We start from the raw sequence: 9,989 nt of genomic DNA, 5'->3' as shown, positions 1-9,989 counted from the left end.
AGGCCTGGCACAGCAGGGCCTGTCCCTCCCGGGTGGCTCGGGGCTGCTTGTGGGGCAGTGGGATGGGAGGGGCAGCGAGGACAAATGGCACAAAGCTGTGTGACACTCCCGATCCTCATGGCACTGCGGGCCAGTGTGACACAGCAGGGCCTCATGGAAACAAGAGGCCGTAATGAGCCTGCGGGGCTGTAACACCCCAGAACACTGAAATAATGGGGGTACCCAAAGGTTCTCTTACTCGAGTTTGGTGCACAAGGAGAAATGCCAACCAGATAGTCTCAGGATGAACAGATGCACAGAATATTCTTATTTGCAAGGAACAGTCAAGGATCATAAGTCCAATTCTGAAGTTATTGGCCCATAGAGGGATGGAACCCTAAACCTCGGTGATATTAGCACCATACTTTAACCAACTGAGCTAAGAGGTCAAAGCAACACACAGCTCTACTGGCAAAATGGAGAAAATCAAGGAACTTGGAAAACCATTTAATAAAACATCCAACTCAAAATAAAACTCTTATCATAGCAGTAGCTTCATTGACTTAGCCCATTTGACCTGGAAACCTTTACAGAATTACAGAATGACAAAATGACGAGATTGGAAGAGACCTCCAAGATCATTGAGTTCAACCCATGTCCCAACACCTCACCTAAGCCATGGCACCTAGTGCCACATCCAGTCTTTTTTAAAACACATCCAGAGATGGTGATGCCACCACCTCTCCAGTCAGATCACTCCAGAACTTTATCACCCTTTCCGTAAAAATCTTTTTCCTAATTTCCAACCTATATTTCCCTTTGTGCGGCCTTAAGACTCTGTCCTCTCATTCTGTCAGTGGCTGCCTGGAGAAAGAGACCAAGCCCCACCTGACTACAAACACCTTTCAGGGAGTTGTAGAGAGTGATAAGGTCACCTCTGAGTCTCCTTTCCTCCAGGCTAAACAACCCCAGCTCCCTCAGTCGTTCCTCACAGGAGTTGTGTTCCAAGCCCCTCACCAGCCTTGTTGCCTCCTCCGGACACATTTAAGCATCTCAAGGTTATTCTTAACTGAGGGCCCAGAACTGGACACAGCACTCGAGGTGTGGCCTCAGCAGTGCCGAGTACAGGAGAAGAATGACCTCCCTGCTCCTGCTGCCCACACCATTCCTGATCCAGGCCAGGTGCCATTGGCCTTCTTGGCCACCTGGGCACACTGCTGCCTCATGTTCAGTTGGCTGTTGTCTTGGTTTAGGAAGACAGGTATCTGCTAGGTAAAATTACAATCAGAGGCTCTTTGGCAAAGATTTGGGAAATAGGAATAGCAGTTCTTTACTAGTATGTAATACAAAGCAAACAAACACAAAAAACCCTCCCCCCCCCCCCCCCCCACCAAACAACTACAGCGTTAATGACAAACGACAACAGTACCAAGAACCTTGAGGGCTTTGTTTCACAAAACCCAGGGCAGTTTGGTTTCGGTGTCCCTGCAGGATCCTCAGAGCACCAAGCTGAAACAGTGGAAAAGTCTCGGGCTGGTAGCTGGGATGGCAGGGTGTCCCGGCAGGCAGGGGCAGGATGTCCCGGCAGCGCAGGGGGTGCAGGGTCACGCTGTAGCAAGACGAGCAGCGCCGAAGAAGCCGATGGCGAGGCAGGGCCTGGACCAGCTCCCCGCGGGTGGCCGGGAAAACTCCGGATTCAGGCCGACCCGGTGATAGTAGATTTCCCAGGACTGGATCCCTTTGGCCACAGTGAAACTCCTCCAGCCAGCAACAGCCGTTCTCCGCTCGGCGTGCTTTGCGGCGGCTGAGCTCCTCGAGGAGCGGCAGACACGCGTCTCCCCGAACGCCAGAAAAAGAAAAGCACGCAGCTGCCTCAAGCTTTGTCTTTTACCTGCGTTATCTCCCCCTTCCACCTTTTGTCCACCTCTTTGTTTCGGTTAAGTACTCTCAAGTATCCAACACTTGGTCTCCTTGGTAACTTGTGGGGAAAAAATTCTTTAGAGAAAGAAGGAACAAACCTAACCCCCAACAAAAGGGTTTTGTATACATTAGGTATGAATTAATTTGTCAATTTTTCAATTGTTCCAGGATTGAAAAAGAGATTTGTCAGTACCCAAAGGATTATGATTTTTTTCCAGGATTTACATGCAACTGGAAGCCAGTGTGTCACATCTTTTCTAAAAGTTATTTAAAACTACTTAAAAAAAAAAAAAAAAAGAGGAAGCAAAAGAAGTACATCATTAGATAATTGGATGCCTATTAATTAAACCCTATCAGTAGGTTAAAAGTGAAGCTTTTTTTTCTTTTTTTCTTTTTTTTTCCACATGAAATCTAAATGTGGTTTGAATAGATTTACAGTGGGGACAGCAATATATAAAGCTACTTATACCTGCTGGGCACATAAGAGAAGCTCTTTTAGCATTCATTGGAAACCCTCAACAACTTGAACTTCTGTAAATTTTACAAGCAGCTAATATTACAGCATTTTTACACACAGTTTTGTTTATAAATTACAGATTTAAGTTACATTATGAAGCCTACATAGAGTTCTACCCATAGGAAATATTCACACAGTTTTTCCCCTCCATACAGCTTCGATTGTCTCACTTAATGTAGCAATAAAACAAAAAAGTGATGCATTTTCTTAAAGGAAAAATTTCTTGGTACGTACATACTGCAAATAATGAAATGGCTAAAGACCAACAAAGTACTAGAAGGAAATACTAGAAGGAAAATATGTTTTTTTCATCTAAAAAAGGAATCTTCTTTTCATCCACTGTGGAATTTACCAAGAGAATATATTCTCCAGTACACAGAACATTGAAAAAAATCTTTTCTCTCTAAAGAGAATCACCTTGAGACTTTTTCAAATAATATGAGTAGGGTTTGTTTATATTTATCCAACTTCCACTACCTAGATCCTTCTTTCTTTGCTGAGCACTATCAGTCATTCTCTAACAACTAACCCACAATGACAAGTACTTCTTAGTCTAACAGGTTTGTGATGAAGTAACCAATATTATAGTTAAACTTTTACTGGATACTTACAATAGGTGAATATAGCTGTAAAAAAAGCCGTACACATCACTATTAAATATTCTTTAAAACACTGGTAGCTTGCAGCCACAACATCACATCAGCCAAAAAAACTACCCCACTTCCTACTGTTTTCAGCAGTGCCCATGTAATTTTCCACTAACAGGAACAGTAGCCAAAGCAAGCTCTGCAAGATGAAAAATAAAATAAAGAAAAGAAAAGAGAGAAATAGACTTATGGCTAAAAATATAATAATTATAATATTCTTCCTTGAATTATTATAGAAAGCAAAAACTTGGAAAATGAAAAAGTAAAGTTGTTTCTTATTTGTTTTCCATTTTGATCTTGGATATCCTCTCATTGTCACATTGATTATTTCACACAGAAAAGCCTAGTCGAGAGTTTTTATTTCATCTATTGCATTTTTTCAGAAAATAAATACCTGTACATTGAGCCAATAAAAATTAAGATAAAAATCAGTTGTCACATACATTCTCCTTAATTATATAAAAGATAAATTTTGGTGGAAAGATATACCGTCCTTCTGAAGAACTAGAGTCTAGGATCTTATTAATTCTATTATGTCAAGTAATCAAATGAGAGAAATTGCTCACTTGATCTCTAATGCTAAGCAAATGGAAGATGAAATCTATGAATATGCTATAAATATGCTATAAACAACAACAACAACAAATTTGAGTAAGCTATTTTTAGACTACAATATCCCCCAAACTGTACTAAGGAATTGCCTCCAAAGGAAGGAGGAACTGCTGGCAGATATTTGCACTGTGAGAAAAAGAACCAGATTTTTATTTTCTTCTGAGTGTTTTTGTGTTGTGAGTTCTTATCCCCATTTTCTGGTTTATACCAAGAACTATGGTAAACACCTTTCCACCAGGTCCTAAGGACTCAGATTTTCTGTTTCAGATGTAGTGTTCTATTCACAAGCCTAACGAGCTTGTATGCGCCCGAGGAGTGGTGCTAGGCCGTGACTTTCCACAGTCACGCTTAAAGCCTGAAATTAGAGATTTGCCAGATATGCATTCACAGCTGGTGCTCGTGCACAAACGTGGTGCTGCTCCCAGCCCCCGGCGCCTGGTGGGACGTGGCGAAGTTTGCCAGAGGGATGACCTTGACGGGGTCCTCGGCGGCGCAATGTCTTTGACAGGTGTTGTAGAGCTGGGGCCTGGGCCCTCCCTGGCCCTTGTCACTGTCATCCTTTGGCAGGGGTCTCCCCAGGGTGTGACGGCCCTCAGGTCTGGCTCCTCGGGCCCAGCCTTGCTGGAAGCCAAACGATGGCAGGGAGGTGTTGGGCTGCTGGAACTGCATCAGCGCCGGTGGCATCCAGCAGTTGTCGGAGTGGCCGAGGATGAGGTACTCCTGCGTGCAGTTCTCGGAGGCTTCGGCCAGGGCTTTCTGCAGGTTCACTTCGATAGCTAGGAGGATGGAAAGAACACAGGACAGTGTCAGGGCTGTGAGGAGAGACAGACAGAGGGAATCAAGGTCAGCAAAGCAACCCCCGCCCTACACTGATGGCCATGGTTTGGGAAGAAAAGGCCTCCAAGGGTAGAGGTTCAGTGAAGGTTCAGATGTTGGGGCCCGCAGTGTTGTCACAGTTCACACCATCATTAAGGATTTCTAATAAACCCTTATACACTCGATTTCCCAGAATCGTACAACTGCTCAGGTGGGAAAACACTTCTAAGCTCAGTGAGTTAAACCAGTAACCCAACACCACCCTGTTCACCCCTAAAAAAACCTCAAAGTGCCACATCCACACGCCTTTCAAACCCTCCCAGGGATGGTGAATTCCACCACCTCCCTGGGCAGCCTCTTCCAATGCTTGATGACCCCTTCAGTGAAGAATTTTTTTCCTAATGTCCAATCTAAACCTCCTCTACCAGAGGCTGACCATGTCCTCTGGTCCAGTCACTTCCCTAAAATAATATTTTCACCTCTTGCAGGCGTCATTTCTGTAACAAAGCTAAAAACTTTATAATAATTTAATTCCATTACTCTAGATATTTGCACAGAAATACTTGGAAAAAAAAAAGACTTTTGGTTTCTTTAATATTCTCTTAAAACTGGATTTTTTCTTGTTTTCCTTTGCTTAAGGCAAAAAAACCTAAATTGGGCACTAGCCAAAGATGGTCCACTGGCCTCAAAGATGCACTCAAGCTACAAGAATGAAAGAGCATAACAGCTATTTTAAAGAGAATTGATTTCTCCATGCATTCAGTACTCAACACCTTGAAAAATCAGAGTACTAGCAAAAGAAGATGTAATCTCTGTAGTTTGCTAGTAATCAAACCAGATTTCTTCAGTAGATGTGAGGTTTGTGCCCTTGAAAAAGGATTATAGAAATTTTAATTTGTTCAAAGACAAAGTAAACTATGAAATCAAAAACTGTTCATTTGTAATACATAAATATTTTTGATCTATTTCATTTAAATTGTAGCTTTGCCATGGTAGGTAAATTAAAAATGAATGGAATTTAAATTTCTACAAATGGTTCCTCAAAATAGTTTTAATATTGCAAGTGTTGATTTTATATTCTCTTCCTGTTTACAGGGTTAAATACATGAGAAGTGCAGAAGAATATCTGATTGGATATTTCCTTGTGTTTTCTTCATAAAACTTCCCAATGAAAGATACAAACATATTTTTAATGCCTGTCTTAATGAAAATTGCATTTAAAATCGGATTCTGGCTGATAAGCACTGGAGAAGGAATGCCACTAAAATTACTTATAGCAATGAGAGTGCTGAGTAGGAGCCTCCCACCCTCTGAGCTTTATGTTTAGACAGATGCTGCATTTCTGTTTTAACAAATATTTTGCATGTTGAAACCTGTGTAAAGCTGCAGAGCACAAACACTTATTTCCATGCTACATCTCAATACAAAGGAATTAAGTTTTTCCTTCAGGCATTGAAATACATAATGTTGCTCTCCAAAACAGGATTTTTTTTTTTTTAAATCTACCATGTTTAAGAAGACAGCTGGTTGCTCGTTATATCATGAATGCTCTGTTCTTGATTATTTCTCCTTCAGGACTCTCTACGTGTCAGTTAGAGGAATGATTGTTTATAAATGTTATTTTGGTGTATTACTGGCATTTCAACATGTCCTCAGTCATTTTGCCTGAGTATTTTTCAGTTTAATCCTGACAAAGCTTTGGCACCTTGCTGTTGAAATACTAATCCAGTTTTGATGGGCAGTAGGAGACATAAATATGGAAATAATTCAGTGGAGGCAGGAGGTACTGCAAAAAAAGAAAAGTTTCTAGTGGTAGATTAGTCTAATCTTTCTGTGTCCTACTATCTGCTATTACAGACATAACTTTAAGTATATTCAAGTCTTTTAAGCTCTTTAATTATCCAGGTTTGCTTCTATTCTGATGAAAGCAATTCACTGAAATCAGGTACAACCTTGACAGAGTGTGGAATTATTCCCATTTTGTAGAGAAACTGATCTTTTTTGCATTAATTAAAAAAAAACCCCTTAAAATGCTATTAATTCAGGTAAAATGTGAAATACACACAATTATTTATTTGGAAATAATGCTTATTTGTTTTGAGGTCCTCACAGCAAGAGGTTACAACACTTGTACTGTACCATTTCTCTCGAACTACACTAAGAGAGTACACAGAGCTAAAACAGCAAAAGGAAGCATTTGACAATAAAAATTTAACATTTAGCATTGGCCAAGGCAACTGTGGAAGAAAAAAGGTTGCCTATAAAACAGTCTCCACACCATTTCAAAGATCAGGACAGTAATTTTGTGTCACGTGATGCCAGACTACCTGGAGACTTGGAACAATGTTACCATGTTAAGAACAAGAGTATTGTTAAAATTACAGTCTTGTTTATTCTGTTAACAAATAGATGTTTTAATCTGAGTTTTCGTTTTATTAAAAATAAATAAATAGGACCCCCCAAAAAACCCACCCCCCAAAGAACAACAACAAAAAGCAAAAGAAAAAAAAAACAAGAATGAAAACCCCAAAGCTTTATAACTATTCTGGACACAATCCTAAGATATGAATGCAAATTATTTTGGTGTTGTTTGGGTCTTTTTTTTAATAAAAAAGTTGCCAATGCAGGATTGTTTAGAAGAAACATCTTTTGTAGAAGTCATAATCTTTTTTTCAATCTTGTTTCAATATTGTTATCAGAGTGTGCTTTTCATCAGGGCTTATGGTTAATACCATGTAAAATATACAGTTTTCCTTAACTTTGAAAAAACACTTTTCAATGTCAAACAAAAAAACAACTTTCCCCACCCACAAACCAACGACTCTTGGAAAATAACTCAAACTAGAACAAACTGTAGAAAGATTTCTGCATGAATATTCACCGAGCATTATCTTTTATTTGCCTGCTCCTTCAGGCCATGAAATAGATCTTCTTTTTGTCAAACTCTGTCAGAATTCTGGATACCCAAAACTATCACAAAATTCTGTCTCTATTTTCCTTACATATCATTCCAGCCACACCTGTGGGAGATGTGAAATTCAGTGTTCAAGTGGTCATTGATCAGAAGCTCTGCAAATTGACCACGGCACCTTCTGGCTGCTACTCTTTAAGCTCCTTTCTATTTTGTTTCCTTGCAAGTAGTTCCAAATGTGGGTGACAATCAAATTTTCTGAGCCTTTCTCTCTCATTCCAAAGTAGTAGTGCAGGTGATTATTCTGCACAGTCTGATAAGTAATCAGGGGAAGGAAACACCTCTGACACCTGCCTCCACCCATCAAGGAAGAGAAAGTTCCGGCTGTCTCTGAATGTTTTCAGAAGAAATGATGGCTCTTGCAAGTGAAATTCAGTGTCTGGTACCATCTTCTCACATAAGACATGACAGGTTTATAAATGGAAATAGGAGTTTGCATATTCCCCACATATTATGAATAAAGATTACATTCCATTGAACTCTTAGCAGTCTAACTACTTTCTTACTTCAATCAGTTACAAACCCTCAATTTTAGATATTATTTTCCAAACTACATGGAGACTCTTCAAACATGACATGAAAATTATACAAAAGAGAATTTTTAATTCATATAATAGATCACACTCGTGCACCTGTGAGTTTACCACTTTGATTTGAACTCCAGGTTGTTTTAGGAATGTTTTTTTTTTCTTTTTAATTGTCTGCAGAACTAAGAACATTTTTAAAGAAAGTGTCTGTCAGCTCTTAAGAAATGTTTAGATCAGAACTGTCAAGTATAACTAAAAGCACAACAGTTAAAAGACTTTCTTCATTGTTCCGCAGTCTCATCATTTATAGGTCAAAACAGTTTTCAAGTAAGAATATTTACCTTCACTCCAGAAAATCTGGAATTCCAGCCTTGCCAGATATCTATCCTTCAATCAAAACACCTACAAAAAATACCTTTTTTTTCCCTTGTTTGTTTTGACCAGAGACTTCCTATGGTTAAAAAGTCTGCGTGGGATTTTAGAGGTAGTAAATAAAAATGCTGATTATCCTCTTTGCTTTTTAGAGATGAAAACTGAAGAGCTTGACAGTGCTACTCTCCTTCTCAGTCTACAAAACTCCGGCGCAACTCTTTGGCATTTCTGGCTTACTATTATGTTCCAGTTTTAAGACTGTTTCTCATGGAAAATTCACAAAGGGAGACAGACTGTTGGTACGAGTATGTTACCCACAGTCTCAGAATGTTGAGAAGTTAGAATTATGGAATCATTTTGGTTGGAAAAGACCTGAAAGATCATCAAAACACATACTTGGTGTACAGACAGCTCACTTTATTTTCTACCCTTTCCCTCCAGCCTTGAAAGAGACATGTACTACTAAATGAATGTCAAGAGGGCTGGTTCTTTCCTCACTCTGCCATGAAAGTCATCACTTGCACCACAGAATCACAGGGATTAGGCTGGAAAGGACTTTTGGTCTAACCTTCTGCTCATACCTGGGTATATTTGTTGAAAAAGAAGAGTGGCTTTTCCAAAAGGCCAGACTTTCAGAATTGTACATATCCCTTAAGAGAAAAAATCCAAATGCATGTGTTGAAGGGAAAGATGTGCTTCACTAAGGGTTGGACAATCAAGAACATGAGCTCTTGGAGAAGCCTTAAAAGATCCACCTTTATACACAAGTGTAGCAATGATCAAAAGACATTTGTAAATGCATTCATTACCAAAGCACTCAGATTCATTAGAAGTTCAGAAACCACCAGGCTGCACAATACCAATGCAGGTTTAGGGGCATAAAAACTGTGCAAAGAAAATTAAAAAGAAAAAGAAAAGGGGGAAAAAAAAAAAGAAAAAGAAAAGGAAACCTTAAACCACAGAATATAGAGTGCTTGAATTTTAAAGCCATGTAGCTGAAGTCTTAATGAAAAGCCAGTTTTGAATTTGACACATTTTGGATGCAAACCATCCAGCGTTACATTTAGAGCACTCTTGTTTCATAATAAAGCAAGCAACAATTAGCAAGCAATTAAGCAAATTGCCCATAATTATGCCATTGCCGAGCTATTTTTCATATTTTCACAACACAGCACATACATGAATACATGGCTGGCAGTGCCAATGCTGTTCTGTCAGCATCCAGAAGTGCCTCTCGTTTACTGGAGCGTTTCGTACTGAGCAGCTCCCAGCGCACCTCCAGCGCTCTGTGCTCAGCAGGAGCCCACCAGAGTGATGGAGATGACAACCCCAACTCCTCATCTCAGCCAGCAGCTCCTGAGGAATGGAGCTGCCCCCCCCCCCCCCCCCCCCCCTCTTTGCCCATGTGTATTTACTAAATGTGGTGCTAAATCTAAGCAGGAATTCAAGCATAATGTGGGGAAATTATCGTCCGGAATTACCCTGGTGACCAAACATGGCCACTTGAGTAACATCATTTAGAGGTCTCCACCATTTGAGGAGAACAGAAATGACATTAACAATAAAAAAGGGAGGGAGGAATAGTAGTTAGTGTAAACTGGGTTACTTTTAATAAAGTCAGGAGGAAG

The sequence above is a fragment of the Chamaea fasciata genome, unplaced genomic scaffold, assembly GCF_029207755.1.
Source record: "Chamaea fasciata isolate MVZ Bird 193981 ecotype frontalis unplaced genomic scaffold, bChaFas1.0.hap1 SCAF_51, whole genome shotgun sequence".
NCBI lineage: Eukaryota > Metazoa > Chordata > Aves > Passeriformes > Sylviidae > Chamaea > Chamaea fasciata.
Note: the sequence above shows the minus strand (reverse complement) of the source record.